The sequence below is a fragment of the Symphalangus syndactylus genome, chromosome 5 (assembly GCF_028878055.3).
Source record: "Symphalangus syndactylus isolate Jambi chromosome 5, NHGRI_mSymSyn1-v2.1_pri, whole genome shotgun sequence".
Taxonomy (NCBI): Eukaryota; Metazoa; Chordata; class Mammalia; order Primates; family Hylobatidae; genus Symphalangus; species Symphalangus syndactylus.
In genome coordinates this window covers 107,155,494-107,180,695 of record NC_072427.2, presented here as the reverse complement: position 1 = coordinate 107,180,695, position 25,202 = coordinate 107,155,494, and the positions used below count along the sequence as shown (strand labels likewise).

Here is a 25,202-nt window from a genome sequence, read left to right as displayed (position 1 = left end):
TAGGTAGGCAACAAATTGTAGTGCCAAATGGAATAGTGTATTTGCAAATAAATTTTAAAAGCTAAGTTACTTTTTATAATTAAATACAGAAAATATACTGATTTGTTAAAATAAATAAGATGTGATATATTAACACTTCACTATAAAGAATGCATACCAGAACATTCATAAACAGTAAATGAGTCTTATTAAGAATAATTTACTACAATAAATGCTGGCTAAATAGATGTGCATATTGTGAAGCACTGTGAGTGGTATATGTTTTGCCACATACTTTTGTTATCTTGAGCTAGATAACACACGTGTACCCAATTTGGCAGTCATTTTCAGTTGCTACTAGTATCATATGTTTTAAGAAATGTGTACAGTGTGAAAAATTTAAAAAATACTCATGAATAAAAAAATGTTTTAGAAAAAATAGATATTTTCAGGCAATTATGTAGAGTCTCACTGTGTAAATTTCAAGGCAAGATTTGTTTCCTATAAAACAGATCATTGTTCTATGAGAGGATGTTTTTTACTTGTCTTATTGCATTTCTTTTGCCTCCTCTAGCATTGCATTATTTTCCTCTATGCTTTATTTTCGTGTGCAAACGACATGCCAGTTAAAATGAAAACTATCTTATATGTAGAAAAAAGGTCTGGATTTTAAAAACCAAGAGCTAATCCTTACTAAATTACACCATCTGATTCAAGTAAAAAATGACTTAAACACTAGTGATAAAATAAAGGCAAAACACATTTCATGAAGTATGCAAAGATAACTGTCTGCTGAGTGCTTTAGTTCACACGTTTTAAAATGCTGCTGCAGGTTTTATGAGGAATTTGAGGGGAAGATTCCATAGCAGAAGGTGATAATGTGGCCTGTATTGACTTAAGTAGTGACCCAACTGGACCGTGAAACTGCAAGATTCCCACGGACTCGAGGTGCTTGTTAAAGAGGAACTCCGCACTGTTGTTCAGAAATCCTTCATTTCCTCTCTCCCCAAGCTTCCCATCCTCCACTAGCTCAGTTTCTAGTATTTCAGTATCTTCTTTCCTGTTAAATAACTTGTCTAAGTAACTAGTGTAAATGTTTTCCTTCTCAACTCATTCACACTTCCTTACCTCACAACAAAACTAATTGGTGATAAAATAGTTCTCCCCACCACTCACAAACTGGCTGTCCCAAGAAGATTGGTACAAGACTTCTAATTGAGCCAAATTTGTCATTCCTTTTTTCTGTTTTTCTTGGCTTACTGTATTTGATATCAAATTTTTCATTTCTAGTTGGGACCCTGACCTATTCGAGTTATTTCATTTCTCAACAACATCAGTAGGCTCGTGTTGTGAACTAAGTTGAGTAGTTTCTGCAATAAAGTAATCAAAATCAAACTCCTGATTTGTTTCCCTTTGTTTTTCAACCAGTTGCTGTGAGGCTTCCTCAAGCGCTATCTGAGCTTTAACCAATCCATTCCTTTCACATTTTCACTTGCCTTTCTTATCAGATTTTTCTCTTCTTTATTCTTTTGGATTCAAAATCTCTATAATAAACTTGGGTTCATAGTAATGGTTAACTTCACTTGCTCTCCAAACTAAGTTATCTAAATATGATGATGACCTGACTTTGTAGTTACAAATATGTCTACACTTCAAATCGCTATTTGTTTTTATGATGATCTGGGTACTGCCAAAAAGGCTCAGTAGAGCAATTGGATCCTCCAGATACTTTATACTTTTCCCAATGTCCATCCAAATATTTCTGGGCATCAACTTGTTCTTCTTCTTCATCAGTGACATCAGACAGCGCTCTCGGGTCAAGCAGAACTTCATCAATATCAAAGTTGTTATACATAGGCCAATCATGTGCTGAAAACTAACAATCATACCTTTCCCAGTTATAAATGTGACTGTGCGTTTCATCCATAAACAAAATATCATAAACTTCATCTTCAATATGAAAAAGATGACTTGAAATTTGCTCATCCATTGGAAAATAATATATGCTCATGTAATGATGGGAGAGCGCTTCTTCTGCTGTTAACCCATCTGTAGAGATAAATGTTAAAATTTGTTCCAGGAGATCTAGTGCTTCTCAACTAATTCCCTGAAGCAGCTGAGTTAAAGGTTTCTGTGGTTCAGTCATTTCATTTCTAATGTAAACTGGAATTACACTGAGAAGCTCCTGACAATCTTCGTCATGTATAACAGGACTAGATTCTAAAATCAGCTGCATCTGTTTGAGTTCACGTACACCTGCAAAAAGGGTTTTACCAGTCAGCATTTCAGCAAAGATGTGGCCTGCAGCCCACATGTCAATGGCTTTACTATAACTATTAGGAGAAAGTAAAAGATGTGGCGATCTGTACCATTTAATTACCAGTCCTTCAGAAAGATGATCCTTATGGAAGTAATGAGGATCCAATAATCTCTGCAAGACAAAAGTCCCCTATCTTCAGCATCGTGTCTTCAGTATTAATGAAAAGATTAGCTGGTTTGAGATATCTGTGCAATACATTTGCAGAGTGAATACACTTAAGCCACCTTAGCAGCTGATACATGAAAAGTCTGGCATGCTTTTCCAGTAAAGGGCCCTCCTCCAGCATATTAGCCAAGTCTGTCTCCATGTAATTCTGAAAAATGTAAATACTGTTAAGTTTGGTAAGAGAGTTCACATTGTTTGTTAATTGGCTTCCACTGGTACTAGCAATTTCAAACACTTTCACAATGTCATGGTGTCAAATCTTCCAATAATTTTGATTTCATGTAGAGCATTTTTGACACTCTGGGGATCAGTAAGAATTGTCTTGATGGATTCTCTTTTATCACAGTCATTGTCTACAGCAAAAAACAAACAAAACAAACAAACAAACAAACAAAAACAAGCTATTGCCTCCACAATCCAATGGTTTTAAGTTCATATATCCAGAGCCCAGATGAAAACCATGAACGTTCATGAGACTTTCAACTTTCTCTGCTAGTTTGAAACCCTTACTATTGAGTTTTTCTTTTGAATTGTTGAACTCGTATAAACAAGGAAGAAAACTGACATCAAAAGGAAAGATCTTTGAAACAGGGAGAAGAAAAATAATTACGCTTCCACAGCAAGGTGATTTCTTGATGTTCATTGCATTTTCCAAACAGGCTTGTTCAGTTCCCCTTAGATATAAAGCTCAAAAAGCTCTACTCATATTGAGAATTTAAGAGATTGCAGTACTCATAGTTCAAGAAAGGAGCAACCACTCTGCAGACATTTAAAGAAAACACTCAAGAAGCTCAAATGGAATGAAATTATGTACTATGCACCCAGATTTACTGTGATAAATGATTTAACATTTAACAAAAATATGAATAAATATGCACACAACACCACAGGCTTTTATGAACATTCTCCTCACAGTGCTGACACATTGAGTGTTGGACTGGCCCTGAGCAGCATTGTTCTAAGGTGCTGGTAAGCACTATTTCCATTTTGTTTCTTTTCTTCCTTTGTTGCTATATATTTCATCAGAAAGCCCTGGCGGCTGTTGGTTAACAGATGTCTTTTGTTAGTGATCAGGTGGCTCCGGCTCACCACAATCACAACCAAAGCTACTGTCTATCTTACTCTGATCCAACGGGACTTCCACTCATCGAGAGAGTGTGGGCCCATGGACGGCCCCCAATGTGGGCTCACATCTCCAGCTGTACTGGCAGCAGCAGCTGCTTTGCCACAGTTGCTGCCATGCCAAACTCTATTTCTCTAAAAGGTTGACGTTTTCTTCAGTTGACAGTATTTATTTGAAAAGGAAATGAAAGTGAAGTATTAAAATACAGTGAGGGATGTAATTCTCAAATGCCTCCCATGAACCAGCAGCATCAGCGTTACCCGGGAACTCAGTAATTTAAATGTTTATGCCCCATTCCAGACCTTTAAAACATGAATCTGAGGACAAGGCCCTGAAATTTGCTATTTCAAATGATTCCGATTTGCTTAAAGGTTTGAAAATCACGGACATATGGAGTAAAATGGAGATGTATATGAATAGGGCTCACGTAACTTAGCAAATTTTGCAGGTTAGAAAGGCTTTTTGCTGTTTATCTAGTTGTTTCATTGTTTTAATCAATTAATTAATTAATCAATTTATGTATTTTTTGAGACAGAGTCTTGCTCTGTTGCCCAGGCTGTAGTGCAGTAGCATGATCTTGGCTCACTGCAACCTTCACCTCCCAGGTTCAAGTGATTCTCCTGCCTCAGCCTCCCAAGTAGCTGGGAGTACAGGCATGTGCCACCAGGCCTGGGTAATTTTCGTATTTTTAGTAGAAACAGGGTTTCATCATTTTGGCCAGGCTCATCTCAAACTCTTGATCTCAACTGATCCTCCCCCATCAGTCTTCCAAAGTGCTGGGATTACAGGCGTGAGCCACCGCGACCGGCCCACATCATACTTAAAATGTATGATAACAACAGCACAAAGAATGGATGGGAGAAAATGAAAATACAATGTTTTTAGGTCCTTATTCTGAAATTAATGGAGTATATAATTATCAGAAACTAGATACTGAATAACTATAGATGTATATTTTAAATTAGCCTGCCACCACGCCTAGCTAATTTTTAATTTTTTTTTTATTTTTCGTAGAGATGGGGTTTCCCCATGTTGGCTAGGCTTGTCTTGAGCTCCTAATCTCAGGTAATCCCCCTGCCTTGGCCTCCCAAAGTGCTGAGATTACAGGTGTGAGCCACCGCGCCCAGCCTGTTTATTTTAATTTAAGGATTATCTTAATATACGGGTCATGAAGGTTTAGAAATACTTGACTTTGCTAAGCAATTCAAAAAGAAATGATGCAGAAATAAAAAGGACACTATTAATTTCCTAAAATAGATTAATATGTAAATAAAGTCTTTGCTATGAAAACAGAAAACACTCCAGGTATTTAAATTACAATGAAATTTAAGCCAGGAGCAGTGGTACATGCCTGTAGTCCCAGCCACTCAGAAGGCTGAAGCAAGAGGATTGTTTGAGCTCAGGAACTAGAAACCAGCCTAGGCAAAACAGCAAGACCCTGTATTAAAAAAAAAAAAAAAAAAAACTGTGGGAGGGAGTCCAAGGTGCGAGGATCAGTTGACCCCAAGAGTTTGAGAACAGCCTGGTCAACATAAAGACATACCAATTCTACAAAAAAAAAAAAAAAAAAAAAAAAAAAAAGTTGTAATTAACAAATTAGCTGGGTGTGGTGGCATGTACCTATAGGCCCAGCTACTCAGGAGGCTGAGGCAGGAGGATTGTCTGAACCCTGGAGATTGAGGCTGCACTGAGCTGTGGTTGCACCACTGCACTCCAGCCTGGTTGACAGAATAATTTAAAAATGGGATATATACAGGAAACTTGTTTTCTTTAAAAGTATTGGAAAAGGATAAGGAATAGCTATTAGCAGGAATCGTGGGAGGAAATCTGGAAGTGTAGAAATCAGGGAAGTTATTTCCAGTGGTCCAGCTGCCTGCATCATTAAGAAGAGCTGTACTCTAGGGAATTAGCCACTCAAACAGCATTTCTTCAATGTGTTCAGCACTTGCCATATCTGCAAGGGTAGGAAATGAATGATGTCTGCTTTCCTTCCAATTTCCAAACCTTTTATATGCTCCTCTAATTCTAGCATCTATATTGGAATCCTATTGGCAAGGGAGTCCAGGAAATGTAGTTCCTAGATGTCCAGTGCTTGACACACAGCAAGACATTAAAAGGGCAATGGCTGTTTTAATACAAAAAGAAAACATTCCACACAATCAGTCTACCTCTCTGGATGATCAGCTTTGAAACACACGTTTCTATCTACATTAAAGTATAGAAACACTCATAATAAAAATCTTGTGTACGTTCCAAGTATAATTGCATAAGTGAACAAATGATCATTCTTTTCCTTAAAAGGAAAGACACGAAATCCCATCAATTATTGGAGTCAGGTCTGGGTGCTCTAGAGAATGTTCTGGTTTACCAACATACACCTGTTACCCCATAGGAGTCTCATTTCTTTATGATATTCAGGATCAATCACCACCATGGTCATAAGGAACCACAAATAACCAGATGAACAGGAAGATATCAGAACAGGTAGGACAAAATACCAGCTTCTAGTTCAATCAAACCTTTGTTGTGTTCTCTTTTGGAAGCAATCCTATCTTGTAGACAACAAGACCTCTAAATAAGAAGAGGACAAAGATGGAAAAATGAAAAGTAAGAATAACTGAGAGTGCAAATAAAAGTAGTAGTGAGAGAGTATTCTGTTTGCATCTCTTGTTTCTTGTATCTATGTTCTGGCTTCAGTAAAACTACTAAAATACCAAGTCTGTGGCATATTCCTCATAGATTAGTAACCTAAATATGTAAGCTCTTATTACCTAGTTGTGACATGGCTTAGATTTTAATATTCTGTTACAATTATTTCTATATATAGCAAAACCATTAGTTGTGGTAGGTGTTGCTCATTACCTCTTTTGCTATAAAATGATTAACTTGTCAAAAGCAGTATTGTTTGAAGTAGCAGAAGAATTAGTAAGATATTCACTCAATCTACATTTGGGCAAAAGCATTGGAAGCAAGGAAGGTAACTAATATTAACATTAATTTTATTTTCTAAAACAAAAAATAACCATGTATCTTAGATTTGAAAGAGGTTCAATATTATCAACCTGCCACCATGTGGCTAGTTTGTTCTTTCATGGAGAGGGAGCATACAAGTGGTTCCGCTTTGGATCCTACCCTTGGCAGATCGGGCACTCGGAAATAGTGACAGGTGTCATGACAGGTCATGAATTAATGAACAAGTATGGTATGGCTGAGCATAGAAGCTGACAATCATATACAGAACTGGATAATTGGTTCTCTTGATTATCAAAACCCTCCCCTACAGTGGGTGAACTTTGATGAGCTTCCAAATAGAACACAAAACATGCTCAAAATATCCATCTTACTATCAGCATAAAACCATTGCAAGTATTCATGTCAACGATCCATGACCATGCACTAAACTATCCCTTACTATCTAAGAATCAGTATATATCTTACTTGTGCTCATATTTTATGCAAAGAAGATTGAGCAGCAAAAGCTTTTGACATGCCAAACATTGGGAGGATGTCCCTCCAACTTTTCCACATAACCACATAGGTATGCCATTGTAACGCAACATCATACCTCTTCAACTGATGCCACAACCTTCTAAAATCTAAGAATAAGATTTTGTTTATTTTTTTGATTTTTCCTCAGACACATTTTATGAAGTCTCCATGAGCCCATAAGAGAGGACTAATGGACAAATCTGAATATATCATAAGTAGTTACCCAGAAGTTGAAGTCATTTTCAAGGCCTGAAATTTTAACCAACTTGCAAGCTAACAAATTTGGGTGCCAGGGTCTCATGGATATTGGTGACTAACATCCATTGGTCAGAGATGAAGAGATGTTCATTACTCATAGAAATAACAGTTGCAGGAGTATCAACATATTTAACTAATTCCCCAAGCCCAGATGTTCTCAGGACAATGACAAGAGAATCAGATGACACCATCATGAACAATGAATTCCATTGCAAGAAAGGAACCCTCAGCTCTGGGAACCCTGATATTTTATACTGGGCCCTAAATATGGCTGTCCTTTGTTCTTGAAAAATATATATTTATTATATGAGACAATAAATATACCTGTCCTTTGCTGTGGAGAGATCAATTGAAGTACATATACGTGACAAATAAATTGTATCTAGAATATATATTTTTATTTATTTATTTATTTTTGTTTTGTTTGAGACAGAGTCTTGCTCTGTTGCCCAGGCTGTGGTGTGGTGGCACGATCTCGGCTCACTTCAAGCTCTGCCTCCCGGGCTCGCGCCTTTCTCTTGCCTCAGCCTCCTGAGTAGCTGGGACTACAGGCACCTGCCACCATGCCCGGCTAAATCTCTTTTTTGTATTTTTAGTAGAGATGGGGTTTCACCATGTTAGCCAGGATGGTCTTGATCTCCTGACCTCATGATCCACCCACCTCGGCCTCCCAAAGTGCTGAGATTATAGGTGTGAGCCACCACGCCCGGCCTAGAACATATATTTTTAAAAGCCCTTCTAACTCAATAGTAAGTAGACTAATAAAACATAGGCAAATATTTTGAACAAACATTTCACTAAATATACAGAAATGTAACCACATAAAAGCATGTTTATTACTTTTAATAATCAGAAAATTACAAAGTACATCACAATGAGTTTCTACTATATAAAATAGAATATATAATATTCAGAAGACTGAGAGTATTTACTTTTAACAAGGTTACGGAACATATTTTTCTCGCACATTGCTAGTGATCTTATAAAAACATACAATCACTTTGGGAAAACATCTGTGAGTTTCTTACAAAGACAAATATTGTTTTTAACATACAAATCACTGATTTCATTCTCATATATGTATATCTTATTTATCGACTTTCCTCTGTTACAAGAATATAAGCACCGTAACAAATATTCAAATTCCAAATCATTGTTTTCTAATACTGGCTGAACAATAGAATTATTTGTATATATTAAAACATACTTATTTATGCCCCCGTTGACATACACAGAGAGAGAGTGTGTGTGTGAGAGAGAGAGAGAGAAAGAGCAAGAAAGACCCCAATGCCTAGGCTGCACTCCAAACAAATTCAAGTAGAATCTTTAAAAATGGGGTCTGGGTCTGGGTATCACTGTACCATATGAAAAAAGTCCATGGGACATCAAAGCTATGCCAGCCATTATCACAAAAGACAATACTCCCCCTTGCTTGAACTATCTGAAGGAACAATTAAGTAGCTACACAAACATTTGTGACATATTTTACAAACAAATTTGGAAATCATTGATATTAAATGCCATGATGATCAGTGTCATAAATTATTTCTACCAATAAAATATCAGGAATATCACAAATTTAAAAACTAGTATACTATATTTGGGTTGCCATATAAGAAGCCTAAAGCAGTTAGAATAGTACTTGGCGTATAGGCAGCTTTCAAGCTTTCAATGTGTTAGTAACTATATATATATATACTTTTTGAGATGGAGTCTCATTCTTTCATCTAGGCTGGAGTGCAATGGCACGATCTCGGCTCATTGCAACATCCACCTCCCGGGTTCAAGCAATTCTCCTGCCTCAGCTTCCCAAGTAGCTGGGATTACAGGCGCCCACCAACACACCAAGCTAATTTTTGTATTTTTAGAAGGGAGGGAGTTTCACCATGTTGGCTAGGCTGGTCTTGAACTCCTAACCTCAGGTGATCCGCCCACCTTGGCCTCCCAAAGTGCTGGGATTATAGGCGTGAGCCATCACACCTGGCCAACAATAATAATATTAATAACTATTCTTGGTATTATTATTATTAATAGTGATATTCCCATTACTTTTATTATCTTCCTCTCAAAATCAAGATAAAATGTGATATAATGGACATGGAATCACAAGTTTTATTTTATTTTTAATTATAATTCTCCCAGCATATACATTTCATAAAAGTAACTAAAATTAATTTTGCTTCAATATCTTTATTTTTTAAATAAAATGGTGATGTAGCCTTACAGATCAATGAGACTCTGTAGTCTGTTAAAATAATTAAATAGGAGCTAACTGACAGATAAAAGTTCTAATTATTTAATATGCATTAAAAATATCAGGTTAACAAAGCTTTTGCATAATCTTATGCAATACGAATGTTAGTTTTAATCTTTTTGCATGGCTGTATCTTGTATCTGTAGCATCTCTATTTCACAATCATTTCCAGCTGTATGACAGAGGCTAGAATTAAATCTTCTACAAGTGATTTTCAGGAGTAAGGATCCATGAGTATAGCTACTTTCTGAAATTTGTGCGTGTATGTGAGAGAGAGAGGGCCATAAATTAGTCATAACATCACTCTCATCAATTATACTCAGCAACTGTAGAAGAAAAGATATTAGATTTTTAATTTAAAAGCCATAGACAAAATAACTCTCCAATTCTTATTAGAATCATGGACCCGATGATGTTCTTCTCAATATTATGTTTCTCTCTCTCTCTTTTTTTTTTATATATTAAGCTGTTTATTCACGTGCTTAGAACAATAGGAAGACAAATTAGTTGTAATGGGTAAATTATTTTTCAGATCATACATGTTATCAACTTCCATTTGCCTCCACTGAAGTATAGATTTTAAGCAGCAATTAAATTTCCAAGTTGATTTTTGCAATCTAAGTTAAAATGATCCTTGGCAATACATAAATGAGAAAGTATTCTTTGCTTCTTACAGAATCCATATCAGGTAATGGTTACACAAGCCTTCAAATTTTCAAAAGCTTGTATTATTACTTATTGTTGTCCCTTCCTTTCTTTTTTTATTACAGATGTCCCATATTTACCAAAATTATAAAATTCTGGTAATTTTATTTCTTGGATAGTTCTCATGGTGACCATCTCCTCTACAATACCACTGCTCCACGGAGATCCAAGTCCTCATCATTCATTGGCTGGTGTCCTCTAGTAGATGGCTTATTCTTTTCTCATCAATTTATCTCACTGATTAACTGACAAAAGATTCTTATCAAATATATAACTCCTGATGTGTATGTGCATATATATATATATATATATATTTTTTTTTTTTTTTTTTTTTTTTGAGACGGAGTCTGGCTCTGTCGCCCAGGCTGGAGTGCAGTGGCGCGATCTCGGCTCACTGCAAGCTCCGCCTCTCGGGTTCACGCCATTCTCCTGCCTCAGCCTCCCGAGTAGCTGGGACTACAGGCGCCCATCACCACACCTGGCTAATTTTTTGTATTTTTAGTAGAGACGGGGTTTCACCATGTTAGCCAGGATGGTCTCGATATCCTGATCTTGTGATCCTCCCACCTCAGCCTCCCAAAGTGCTGGGATTACAGGCGTGAGCCACCATGCCCGGCGATGTTTATATTTTTTAATCTTTATCATCACTTGCAAAGATTTTCTTCTCAGTATGTATCTCAAAAGCATTCTTGCCTTACAATAATTGTTATTTGTGTGGCCTCTGCCATAATTAACATCCTTTGTCCTGTTTATCACAGACAACATACAGAATGTCATGAAGAAGTCTTGGAAATCAGATTATTTGAGACCTTTCACTAATACCTTCAATATTACATATCTGTGTCTATAGGAAATTTCTACTCAGAAGAAAGGAAAACTCATATCTTTACACAATATTCAAGAGTGAAAAATCCACACTGCTTGCTTCTAGCTATCACTCTAAAGCCAAGTTTCACCACCTGATATAAACAGCTATCTATTTCTTAGGTCAAAATATTTTCCCACGACTCCTACACCTGCTTCTTTATAAGATCAGGACTAAATCCACACATAATTCTAGGCTATGTTATGGATGTTTATGTGGAAGAGATGAAAACCCACTGTAAAACTTAACTCAGAAGTGTAATATATTCAAAATCAAAGAGTTAGAAAGCTATGGCTATGTTCTAAGTAAGAGGTAATAAGGTTAGGATTATAATAATAGGAAGTAAAAGCATTCGCATTATGGATATATGTTTAAGTTTTAGCCAAATAATTTGAAAACACTGGATATAGAATGAGAGCATACAAAAACACTCAGTGCTGACTGAAGATTTTGCCTGAATTACACATAAAGTAGGGGAACACTGGGGCAATTACCTGTATTTTTCTTTTAGAAAAGTGAAAAATCCAGAATTAAATATTGGTTATTTTATTGTACAGATGCTAATTAGTATTCCAAGAGCCTATTTTAGATAGCAGGTTGAAATGTGAGCATCAGCATCTAGGGGGAGGGATGATGTGTGGAATATATATTTAGCTACTAAATTAACCCCCAAATCTCTGTGTCTTTACAGAATATTTAGTTCTTAAACTATAGTTTAGTAAATATTGCATGACTCATTAAATGGCACTGTGACAAGTCTCCTGTCATTTTGTGATTCCATCATCTTAAGCACAATATCCCTACACAGCCATCACAGAAAGCAATAGAGAACATAGAATACCAAATAGGATTAGTTATGCCTAGTACTGAAGGGTTCTATATACTTCTTTCTCCATAATTTTGACCAGAACTCAGTCACCTGGTACTAAACTAAATGCAGAGGAAAGCTGAGAAATGTTTTTAGCCTATCTGTTCATGAAGAAAAAAATGTGACCAGTAATTCCTTGGCAATCTGTGACAATCTCTGGAATTAATGAGCAAGCTAAGAAGGATCTCTTTATAAGATTTTTTTTCATTATACATTAAGTTTTGGGGTACATTTGCAGAATGTGCAGTTTTGTTACATAGGTATACATGTGACATGGTGGTTTGCTGCACCCATCAACCTGTCACCTATATTAGGTATTTCTCCTAATGCTGTCCATCTCCAAGCCCCCCAACCCCCAACAGGCCCTGGTGTGTGATGTTCACCTCCCTGTGTCCATGTGCTCTCATTGTTCAACTCTCACTTATGAGTGAGAACATGCAGTGTTTGGTTTTCTGTTCTTGTGTTAGTTTACTGAAAATGATGGTTTCTAGCTTCATCCATGTCCCTGCAAAGGACATGAGCTCATCACTTTTTATGGCTGCATAGTATTCCATGGTGTATATGTGCCACATTTCCTTTATCCAGTCTATCATTGATGGACATTTGGGTTGGTTCCAAGTCTTTGCTATTGTGAATAGTCCTGCAGTAAACATCTGTGTGCAAGTGTCTTTACAGTAGAATGATTTATAATCCTTTGGGTATATACCCAGTAATGGGATTGCTGGGTCAAATGGTATTTCTAGTTCTAGATCCTTGGGGAATCGCCACACTGTATTCCACAGTGGCTGAACTAATTTACACTCCCACTAACAGTGTAAAAGTGTTTCTATTTCTCCAATTCCTCTCCAGCATCTGTTGTTTCCTGACATTTTAATGATGGCTATTCTAACTGGCATGAGATGGTATCTCATTGTGGTTTTGATTTGCATTTCTCTAATGACCAGTGATGATGAGCTTCTGAGCATAAATGTCTTCTTTTGAGAAGTGTTTATTCATATCCTTCTCCCACTTCTTGATGTGGTTGTTTGTTTTTTACTTGTAAATTTGTTTAAGTTCCTTGTAGATTCTGGATACTAGCCCTTTGTCAGATGGATAGATTGCAAAAAATTTATCTCATTCTGTAGGTTGCCTGTTCTCTCTGATGGTGGTTTCTTTTGGTGTACAGAAGCTCTTTAGTTTAATTAGATCCCATGTGTCAATTTTGGCTTTTGTTGCCATTGCTTTTGGTGTTTTATTCATGAAGTCTTTGCTCATGCATATGTCCTGAATGTTATTGTCTGGGTTTTCTTCTAGGGTTTTTATGGTTTTAGGTCTTACATTTAAGTCTTTAATCCATCTTGAGTTAATTTTTGTATAAGGTGTAAGGAAGGGGTCCAGTTTCAGTTTTCTGCATATGGCTAGCCAGTTTTTGTTTAGAGATAATTATTATTTTTTAACTCTGCAGGGAGGAGTTTCTTTACACAGGTAAGCTTCTGGGCAGAGGTATCTTCTGCCATAGAACATAATGAAACAAGACTTGGCCATGACATAGGAGGACATAGAAAGGGAATTTGGGAAAGGTATCTGTGTCCTCATGAAAGGATATTTGGACAGAAATATCTTGTGCCACAAGAGGTCTTCAGACAAGGACATTTTGTTATAAATGGTTGTGTTACCTTAACTGAGAGAATCAAATTTGTCAAATGTTGCTTGCAGGCTGAGTAAGAAAATTTCTGAGAAATTACTATTGGATTCAACATTTAGAAGTAAATTGCTGCTTGAGAAGACTATAGGGACAAAATCCTGGGCAGAAAAGATAAAAGAAATATTACAGTTGTAAAAATGAGCATAGAAATAAGTGAATAGTTACAAGACATATAGGGTCACAGGAGGCGTTTTTTTCTTTTTTCTGTTTTTTGTTTTTCATGTAAGCTTGTACATTCAGGACTAATTCAAGAAAGACGGAACAGTTAATTATGAAAAGGTAAATGGGAAAAAATGCATATGTAATGAGATTAGATTATCAAATGTGTTCAATCCAGTGCACAAAAAGACCTGGCCTTGGACAGGACAACAGGTGGTACCTCAGTACATCATTCAGTTAGGGACTTAGTGACTCTGGTAGCTTTGTGTATTTGATTTTGGTTACTTTGTGACCAGAATAACCCCATAGAACAAAATATTAGGGGACTAGAGGACATGAACTGGGAAGTCATGAGTGTAGGCTGAAGTGCATGAAGCTTGGATGTCAATGAAGATGTCATTATTGGCAGCGGTAAGTTCTAGGGTTTCACCATGGTGAATTCAAGGATTTAAGGATGCATGTGCATGATAGTATCAAATATAGCTTTATTTACTTCTAGTCTATTTTAGGGTAAATTTCTCTGCCAAAGACTCCTGAGTGTCTCATACAAATAGGTCACAGTGATAAACTGAACCCTAAAGCATAAAAATCACCCTAGATATTGCAAACTCTTGCTTAATGACTTAAAATAAATTATTCTTGCTTTTCTGATTGATGATAAAAATAGAGAATTAAAATTTAGCTAAATTAAAGCTAAAATTTAACTTATTATGTTTGACATAATAATTATTTCTGTCAATTTGTCTTTGGTAATTACTGCATTATACTTAAATGTAAAAATTAATTCATTATTTTTGTTCTGAATGCATGAGCATTTACCAATCTCAAAGGCAAAGGAGGGCATTAAAAACTTTCTAAGTTGAAAATTTTAAGCTGAATAGAATTAAGGAACAATGGCATATATGTATGCCATTCTAAAACAAAATTTAATATAACACAAAATTTTCTTCTTTTGGTGAATATTAACTTGACCCTAAAGGTCATATTTTATTAAAGTACTAAGCTTTATTTTTTATTTTGTTTCAATTTTGAAAATTCAAATATACAGGAGTTAGTTTATAACAAAAACAAAATTTCATTTTCATATTTTAAACATGTTTAATGAAGTGCATGTCAATGTTAAATTAATAGTAGTTTATGAGCTAATATATATAATTATTAAAATAAAATCCAATTTAAAAATATGATTTATAATTTTTTAACCATACATCAAAATATCACAGAATGGAGGGACAGGCAAAGGAAACAGGGGGAAGAGAAAGAGACAGAGGAAGAAAGAGATTAAGAAAAAAAAAATCTAAGGATCAATATTCTAGTTCCAAGAAAAATAATGTAACGGTACAATACACATTTAAAATTGAAGGCACAAAAGCTTGATTCACAGCTTTCCTACTATTCTTCTTTTTGGAGCCATTCCAGATGTCATTATTAAAGTGGCTATTTACATATAGTGTCATAACATGGTAAGCTAAAGGCTAAAGTTGGTAGTAGAAAGAACTTCATTAAAAAGGCTATATTTTAAAAATAAGAAAGTCTTTTTACAAGTAATGTTAAATGGGAAATTAAGGCAATGACCCAAATAATTAAAGTAAAACAAATCCTATGCATCTGAGGGAAAAATAGAAGTTTGAGGCTTAAATCATCACAAATTACTGTCTACATTCATCAAAATAATGGGGCAATTACTGAGCATGCACTTTAAATAGGTTACGTATCTTCAAATTGAAGTCATTTCTATATGGAAAGACTGATTTACTGACTTTGCTTTTTTCTTTTTCTCAAAGTGTCAGTGATTGATTTCTTTTAATAAAGTGAACTAATTCTAATATTGACAGGAGACAAATTGTATAGTTGGTCTATACTGTCTAGCTGTGTTTATCTTGAAACCCATATATTTTGAGGTTCAAATGGTCAGCTTGTAGCAAATGTAAAAATCACATAATAATATTTGATTCATTTAAGTTTTCTTTTTTTCTTTTTCTTTTCTTTTTTTTTTTTTTTTTTTGAGACAGAGTTTCACTCTTGTCGCACAGGCTGGAGTGCAATGGCACAATCTCTGCTCACTGCAACCTCCGCCTCCTAGGTTCAAGAGATTCTCCTGCCTCAGCCTCCCAAGCAGTTTGGATTACAGGCGTGAGCCACCACACCCACCTAATTTTTGTATTTTTAGTAGAGACAGGGTTTCACCATGTTGACCAGACTGGTCTCAAACTCCTGACCTCAAGTGATCCACCTGCCTCAGCCTCCCAAAGTGCTGGGATTAAAGGTGTGAGCCACCGATCCTGGCTTAAGTTTTCTTAAATATGAAAATTAGAACCTTATGACCATTAAAACTCTGCATACCTATTATTTCCTGAAATTCTTTGAAAACCTTTTAAAATGTGGTCAGAGCCCAGAATCTTATGTTTTTCATAAACATCGAAGGGCATTGAGAATGGATGAACAGCAGCAACGTGCTACATCTCTCTGCTTCAATAGTTTATCTTTCTTTTCCTTCCTTCCTTTTCTCTTCCTTCCTTTTTTCTTCCTTTTCCCTTTCCCCTTCCTCCCTTCCTTCCTTCGTTCCTTCCTTCCTTCTTTTTTCCTCCCTCTCTCCCTCCTATTTTTCCCTTCTTCTTTTTTTTTCTTCTCTCACCCTCTTTTATTATTTCTTTGCCAAAGGAGAACAATGGAAAATAGGAAATATTGAAAATAAGAAAAACATTGCTTAAAACAGTATAAATTTAGTTACACCAGTTTTTCAAAAAGAAACTTCAAATTTTAAATAATATGAAAATGTTATGTGTTCTTACCATGAAAATGATAATCATAGGAGGTAATATATGTTAAATAGTTTGTTTTAGCCATTCCACAAAGTATACATGTATCAATGCATTATGTTGTACACCATAAATATCTACAATTTTTACTTGTCAATTAAAAAAAAGGATGGAAATTTCAAAGCCAAAATTTAAAACAAATTAAAAGAGGAATTCTACAAAGGCAAAACTATTGTACAAGAAGGAAAGAAATCAAACTTATTTCTCTACTCAACTGATAAATGCCATTAGAATTGGGTCCAGTTTTGTGGTACTGGAAATAAAGCTTCTAAAAGTAGGTGTGTCTGTGTCTTTTGATGGGCACATGCATTGCACTGACATCTGTTATATGTTCACTGATGCAAAATTGTGGGTCACAGGTCATGAGACTGTTTACTGAAAAAGCTTTTTCTGACAAAAGTTTTTATGGTTGTTTATACGAATTGAAAATTTTACCATGAATGTATGAGAGTTCAGTTATTCCATATCCACATTAAGTTTTTCCATATTTATATCTAAAGTCAGAATATTCTTTCTTTTGAATGTTAACCAATTGTGTACTTGCATGGTGGTATATCACGTTGGTTGCTAAAAAATAATTTTGTTGAAAACAAGTTTATTTATTGGACCTTGAAATAGTATTTAGTTTCGTGTGTGTGAATTCCCTCCTTTCCTATTTTCATTTTGATCCTTGTCTTTTTTATGAACATTAGATTTTTTTTACAGATTTTTACACAGCATCAGATATGAGTGTGACAAAACAAAGCATGATGTTTTTCAAAAAGAGGTAAGAGTACTTACGAATTCCTTTATTCACTCTCTTAGGTAGGTCTTCCTTTAGCAAACAAAAATTCTTAATTTTAATGTAATCAAATGTATATCTTTTATATCTAATACTGTTTACCTTCTATTTAAAAAAACTTTACCTCATGTTACTCATGCTTAAAAAGATATTACTTTATTTTTATTTTTACAACCTTTATTGTCTTACATTACCAGTTTGGATACACCAAGCATTTTTGCATAGCATTTAGCACCACAGCTACCTCTATTTACTGAAATTCTTGGTGTTTCATCTAGCATATTAGTAGGTTACATGTAGGCATATATCTGAAGGGCAAAGGGCTGTCACAATTTCAGATTATGTTTCGTCAGAGCATTTTCCTCTCTGTAATTTTATCTTCTATTTTTAGCTGCTGTGGCTAAATATAAATCAAGTCTTAATTTCATCATCCCATTTTTTTCTCTCTTGTACCTAAAATTTCTACCTTTTCTGGATTTTTCTATATCATGTAGACATACTTGGATGTTCTTTATAATGAAATATGCATTCACGCAAAACATCCCTCTTCTTTCACATTCCTCTCCAGCTATTTATCGATTTCCCTTTTCTTTCACCCAAAACTCTTTAAAATAATTGTGCATATTTCTCTCCAGTTAATCACTTACCTTCTTTTCACAACCCACTCCATTCCAGACCATAAACTCTAACTGCTCTTATCAAGGTCACTAATGACCCTCGTATTGCTGAATTTGCATGGTTGCTTGTCTGTCAATATCTGTATTAGTTTCTCAGCATCATTTGATGTAGTTTTCCATTTCTGCTGTACCAAAATATTCTTCTTTTAGATTATATGTCACACTGACATTATGTATATTTTTAAGCCATTTCTTTATCCACTCAGTGGATCAATGATTGTAAAGAGTAAAAAGTAAAAAGAGGGAGTCATCCTAAGAGGCTGTTACAGTAAACCGTAAGTTAGTTTTGGACACAGGCGCAAGGGAAGGATAAAGAAACACACACACCACACACACACACACACACACACACACACACACACACACACAAACACAAACACATACATAAATCAGAACAGATTTTTTGTTACAATTAATAGAACTATAATGTATTATGAGCTAGTGAATGAAAGGGAATAATATCTCAAACTGGCTTAATTTTTAGCTGTGACAATTGACTGAATGTGGGTGCAAGCAACTAAAATGGATATTTGGGAAAGGGGAAGATTTAGACAAATTTTGAAATTTCTCACTTAAGTACATCAAGTAGGGAATAGGAAGTATAACTTTTGTGGCATTTGAGATATAATTTTGAGAGTCCTTGGAAGATAATATGAATCAGAACAAAGAACCTATGGGAATAATATAGAAAGTAAAGAAAGAGAAACCAGAGCTGAACCCTTGCTTCTTCCAGTGCTTATAAATAAAGTCACAGTGTGGAAATGACAGAGGGCATTGAAAAGGATGGCAAGAAAATGAATAATTTTGATATTCCTGTAAACAAATAGAATATTTAAAAACATGAGCTGTCTTCTATATCAAACAATATTAGGAAGTAGAATAATATTGTATCGTAACTGAGGTCACTGGGATTTGTCAACATAGAAATTATTGACGATCAAACAATAATTTTATGACAAGAAGAAGATGAAAATTCAAAGTAGAGTGGTTTGAAAAGAGAATAGTAGATTACAAAGATGAGAGTAATTAAAACAATTACTTAAAGAAGCTTGAGGATAAGCCAGGAAAATGTGTTCCATTAATTATCTGGCACTTTGAAAAATTAAGACACAATGAAAGACAGTTTGGGAATAATACAAATCTAAGGAAAAATTCAATTTATGTTTGAAGTAAAATATCAAAAATAGACTGAAGAATGGAGACTTTTAGGGTACATCTTCCAGTACAAGGAAAGGGAGAAACATTTTGTAGGTCTTTGCTTCTTTGTGTGGACCAGAGGTTGACTTAAAGATGGAAAGACGTTCTTTGGCTCTGTTTATCTCTGACACGTATTATGTGACCCTTTAGAATAGCTATTTGTGTTAGATAAAGTAGGCTTTAGAATGAATTTACTCATAACTCTCTCCTAATTCACCTCAGAGAATTTTGGATGTAACATCAAAACTGATTCACAAAAGTCTGCGATTAAATAGAAACGATGACTCTGACAAGGAAATATTTCCATAAAAGTAAGTATATTTTCTTTGATACTCCATGATTTTGACTGCCCCAATCCAAATCCCAGAAAGAAGCCATACTCCTCAAAAATAATAAAGCCAGTCATTAATCCTCTTAGGGTTATAGGAAGAGGAGGAGGAGAAGGAAGAGGAGGAAACTTACCTGACCAATATATGAGTTAATGTTTCAGGATAATTTTGGTTTATATTTAAAGGTTCATCTCTTTAATTCTTTTCTATTTTATCACTCTACATCAAAAATGGGTCACCATCTATGATACTCTGCCTTGACGAAGTATTCTCTCTGAGGTGAATCTTTCAAGAAGGTTAAATTTTGAATGCGTGTAGTATGCACTGACATTTTCATGAGCCTCTTTAGCTATCAGATATATTTAAGATTTTTCTTTTCAATAGTATACCTGAATCTGTATTTTAGGTGTGGGCTTGGGATAGATGAAGATCAGCCTATATTCTGAGGTTAACATTGCCTGCATAACAAAAGTCTTTTCCACGCAAAAGCATAGCCCAGCCATGTTCTATATTGACTTTAGGAGCTAAACACCAAGACAATTAAAATACAATGTCATGCGTGCTTCATTGTCTTCTCACAAATGTCTTTCTTGCATTTAGAAGGGCTGGGTAAAGGTAGGATTCAGATTTGAGGAATCGAATGTTATATATGTCTATATGTTTAATCTATCTGCATTGATTATTGGCACCAGTAATGATTTTCTCTATTTCATTGTTATAAACTTTAACAAAATCTCATATTGCATGGTTAGGTTTTTATATTTTAAAATGATATAATGAGGTTTTTAATTTTTTAACAATAAGAAAAATACCCTTTTTATTCAGGGGAGGAAAATGAATGTTCCCTCTGGCTTAGGAATGAGCTAATTATTTGTCATCATTCTAAACAAATAGATATGATAATTTAAATGGTGTTTCAAATGTCTGCAAAGAATATTAGCATTCGAACTAAAACCAAGGCACTTTAATATTCTCATCAGAGCTGATCAGTTAACCAAAGTGGGTCATTAGAAAATAACTAGCTAGGCATTTCATCATTAATGCACAAATAACCCAGAATAATATTCGTAGTTTTCACATTTGCCTAATGTGCATGTAGAACACAGTGTTCAAACATGACTTTTTTTTTTACTATGTTACTATCTTAATTTCAAATTGTATTTTAATGTATTTATATAAAAACACCGGGGCAAAAGGAAATGTAAGAAACAGAAAACAAATTCAGAGCTGGTCATTTGATTGTATAACATCAGGGTCACTAGCTCTAGCTATATTTCAGGTCTTTTCTACTTTGACGTTGGAGCAAATCTCTTACTCCTTTGAATACACTGTTCTTTTGGCAGCAATGTCTTCACACTCTCGATTTTCTTCCTGCCTCTCTAACAGCTTTTTCTCTGTATCCTTTATGCCTTCACCACTCCATAAACTTGGGAATTGAAAACCATTCCTGATGTCTCTTTTTTCTCCAATTATATTAGTCATGGTGTTCCAGTGAAACTAAACAAATACTAATTGCCCACATAACAAAAGTCTTTTATATATATAGAGAGTGTATATATATATATATATATGTATATATATATATATATATAGAGAGAGAGAGAGAGAGAGAGTGTATATATATATAAAATACATAATTTTTCTATATCTGGATTTTTTCTAATACATATATGTATATATATTAGAGTACCATTAGTTTCAGCTGTGTCTTGCAACCTCTTCAGAGTCTATCGGGTTCAGTGTCCCCAGAGAGTAAATTTATAGTCTACTGGCAAAGGGAGAAGAGCCCATTTATCAGATTGAATGTATGATAGTTGGTATCATGGATCTAATCTTTGTTTAGACAGATTTCATATGATTTTTCCTGTGCAGCTTCACAGGCACCCCACAATTTTAGAGATGTTGGGTCATCTATAAGAATTCCCAAGACATTCTGAGAATCTCAGCCTTATTTTTGGTTTCTGATTTCCCACTATATCTGTTCATGTTTTGTTTCTTTTATCCCTCTGCTTTCCTGTTTCCAAAGCCTGGTTTGTCTTCTCTGCTCTCATTGTCTTCATAATTTTGATCTATTTATTGTTTGAAACCACTATTTTCATGTAAGTGTACTTTTTAAAAAACTGTACATATATATGTATATATATACACACATATATATAACAGTACATGTATCTATATATAGCGAGAGAAACAGATTATAGATATAGGTATGGATATATACACAGAGATTTATTATGAGGGATCAGCTCACACAGATAGATGGATGAAACGTCCATCAAACTTCCATCTGCAAGCCAGAGGTCCAAGACAACCAGTGGTGTAGGCCCAATCCAAGTCCAAAGAGATGAGAATTAGGGAAGTCAGTGGAGTAAGTCCATGTCTGAGCCCCAAGGCTTGAGAACCTGAAGCTCCAATGTTTGCTAGCAGAACAAGATAGATTTCCCAGCTCAAACGCAGAGAGCAAACCCTCTTTTCCCCTGTCTTTTGGTTCTATTCTGGCCTTCAAAGGATTGAATGGCGCTCACTCACACACGTAAGCATTGTTTTCTTTACTTATTCTACCAGTGTAAATGCTTATCTTTTCTGGAAACAGCTTCACAAAAACACTCAGAAATAATGATTTACCAGCTCTCTGAGTATCCCTTAGCCCAGACAAGTTGGCACATTAAATTAACCATCATACCAATAAAAACAAATTTTTGTAGATTTCATTTCATAATCATCTAAAATTTCACCCACTTTTCTCTATTTCACAAGTTAATCCAAATAACCAAAATCATTTGTCTGGACTATGATAATTGCAGTTATTACTGGTTTCCCTAAATGAACCATGCTTCTCCTAGCCCCACATTATGAATATTTATTGAGTAAAAATGTATTCTAAGCATTCTTGTGCTTTTTATACTAAAAGGGCTTCCAACCACTTTAAATGAATAATTTCCAAAATAATCTATTACTTGGCTATGGTTTTATATAATGATTTTCCCATGTAACTTCCTAACATGTTTTCTTTTGAGAAAATATGGATTGCAATCCCTAGCCAGGCTTTACATACTATTTTAAAAATTCTTTCCATAGTTTTATTTTGGCTAAATCTAATTTGTCATTTAAGTAGTTGCTTAAATGTGACTTTATAAATAAATCATTTAATAACCACTAAAATTGATTGAGTAGCCAGAGTAGATGGTCTCATAGTGTAATGGTTAATATTGAATATCAACTTGATTGGATTGAAGGATGCAAAGTATTGTTCCTGGGTGTGTCTCTGAGGGTGCTGCCAAAGGAGATTAACTTTTGAGACAATGGACTGGGAGAGGCAGATCCACCCTCAATCTGGGTGGGCATCATCTAATCCGCAGCCACAGTGGCTAGAATAAAGCAGGTGTGGAATAAAGAACATGGAAGGACTAGCCTGGCTAAGTCTTCCAGCCTTCATCTTTCTCCCATGCTGGATGCTTTCTACCCTGGAACATGACACTCCAAGTTCTTCAGCTTTTGGACTCTTGGACTTTACACCAGTGGTTTGTCAGGTGCTCTCGGGCTTTCTGCCGCAGACTGAAGGCTGCACTGTTGGCTTCCCTACTCTTGAGGTTTTGGGACTCAAACTGGCTTCCTTGCTCTTCAGCTTGCAGATGGCCTATTGTGGGATTTCTTCTTGTGATCGTGGAGTCATTACTCTTTAATAAACTCTTTTTCAATAGATATGTCAATCCGATTGTCCTATCTCTCTAGAGAACCTCGATTAATACACACAGCATGCTGCACTTTACATTTTATAAAACATGTAACGCATTCCATAACCTACCTGACTGTCACCACACTAGAGTGTAAGCTCTAGGACAGAAGGGATGATATATTTTGTACACTAGTGCATGTCAAACATCTTATTAATGCATACTACATGGAAGAGGACTACATGATGAATTAGTACACTTTATCTTATAATTCACTTGATTTTGGAAGATGTGCAAAATTCAATTGATGTTAATCCTCCCAATAAATTAATAACTGTCCTTTTTGGTAAGATATATTATTTATCTCATAAAAATCTTCATTTGTTGCATGCTGTTAAGACCTTAGAACAAGATAATTTATCATAGTTTAAAAAATTTGGTAGAACACTATAGGAGTAAGTAGAGGGGCATTAATTAGACTTTCTGGAATAAATACATCAGTTTAGGGCTGTTTTATTAAAAGTACACTTACATGAACATAGTGGTTTCAAACAATAAATAGATCAAAATTATGAAGACAATGAGAGCAGAGAAGACAAACCAGGCTTTGGAAACAGGAAAGCAGAGGGATAAAAGAAACAAAACATAAACAGACATAGTGGGAAATCAGAAACCAAAAATAAGGCTGAGATTCTCAGAATGTCTTGGGAATTATTACAGATGACCCAACATCTCTAAAATTGTGGAGTGCCTATGAAGCTGCACAGGAGAAATCATATGAAATCTGTCTAAACAAAGATTAGATCCATGATACCAACTATCATACATTCAATCTGATAAATGGGCTCTTCTCCCTTTGCCAGTAGACTATAGATTTACTCTCTGGGGACGTTGAACCCGATAGACTCTGAAGAGGTTACAAGACACAGCTGAAACTAATGGCACCCTAATCATGGAAATAATTGTAAAGTCCATCTTCAGAACAGAGGTGAAAAATTCTCCCTAGACACTTTCGGAAACAACCTGTGAGAGCAATGGTAGCCAGGCTTAAAATTCCACACAGAGACTAAAGGATTCCTCTCCAGTAACACCTGTCAGTTTATGAAAAGAAATGTGCAGATACTTTCTTGGTTGATATCTTTAATGTAAGGGTCTGGGAAGATCATTTTTCAATAAAATAAAAATCAAGAAGCTCCTCCAATCCACACAGAGCTTTTCATTCAGCTTAAAGACTATCCTACTCTTAAATACAAAGAGAAAACCAAGACTCAGTAAACAGTAGCAGAAAACATCTAACATGAAACACTGATATCAAAGCATATAGACACATGAAAAGAAATCTCAGGAAAGAGGAAAAGGAAGCAGGAAAAAGGGAAATGTAAGTAAATAAACAATATTTATATCCTAGAAGAAAGAATAATAGAGTATCCATACAAAACACCAAAGGACTCTACAAAGGAACAGTAAGAAAGATTTCAACAGGACTTTCTCCAAGAAATAGAAAAAGTTGCTAAACTAGACGAAAGTACTGAAAGAACAGTGACATTTCTGGCAGAAAGTTAAAATATATTTTATCACAAATACATGGAAAACCAAGCAAACAGAAAAAAATCGATTATTTATTCCAGGGAAAACATAAATTTTACAGGTAAGAGAATAAAGTCATGATATAATAAATTTGCATCTATAAGTGATAATTATCTAGTCTATAATGTTAACATCTGATACTGAGGTAGCACAAAATTATGATACAATTATTTTTAAAAAGTTAAGAGAATGTTGTGCACACCCACGTGAAGATAGATATAAGAGAGGTAATTGTATATTTCCTTGGTTTCGCTTAAAAATATTCTCAA

General features: G+C 35.1%; 1 pseudogene; it reads right to left on the bottom strand.

The window, feature by feature from the left end:
• Window positions 1-780: 780 nt before the first annotated feature.
• Window positions 781-7,525, bottom strand: LOC129481608 (mitogen-activated protein kinase 6-like; annotated as a pseudogene).
• Between the last annotated feature and the right edge of the window lie 17,677 nt (window positions 7,526-25,202).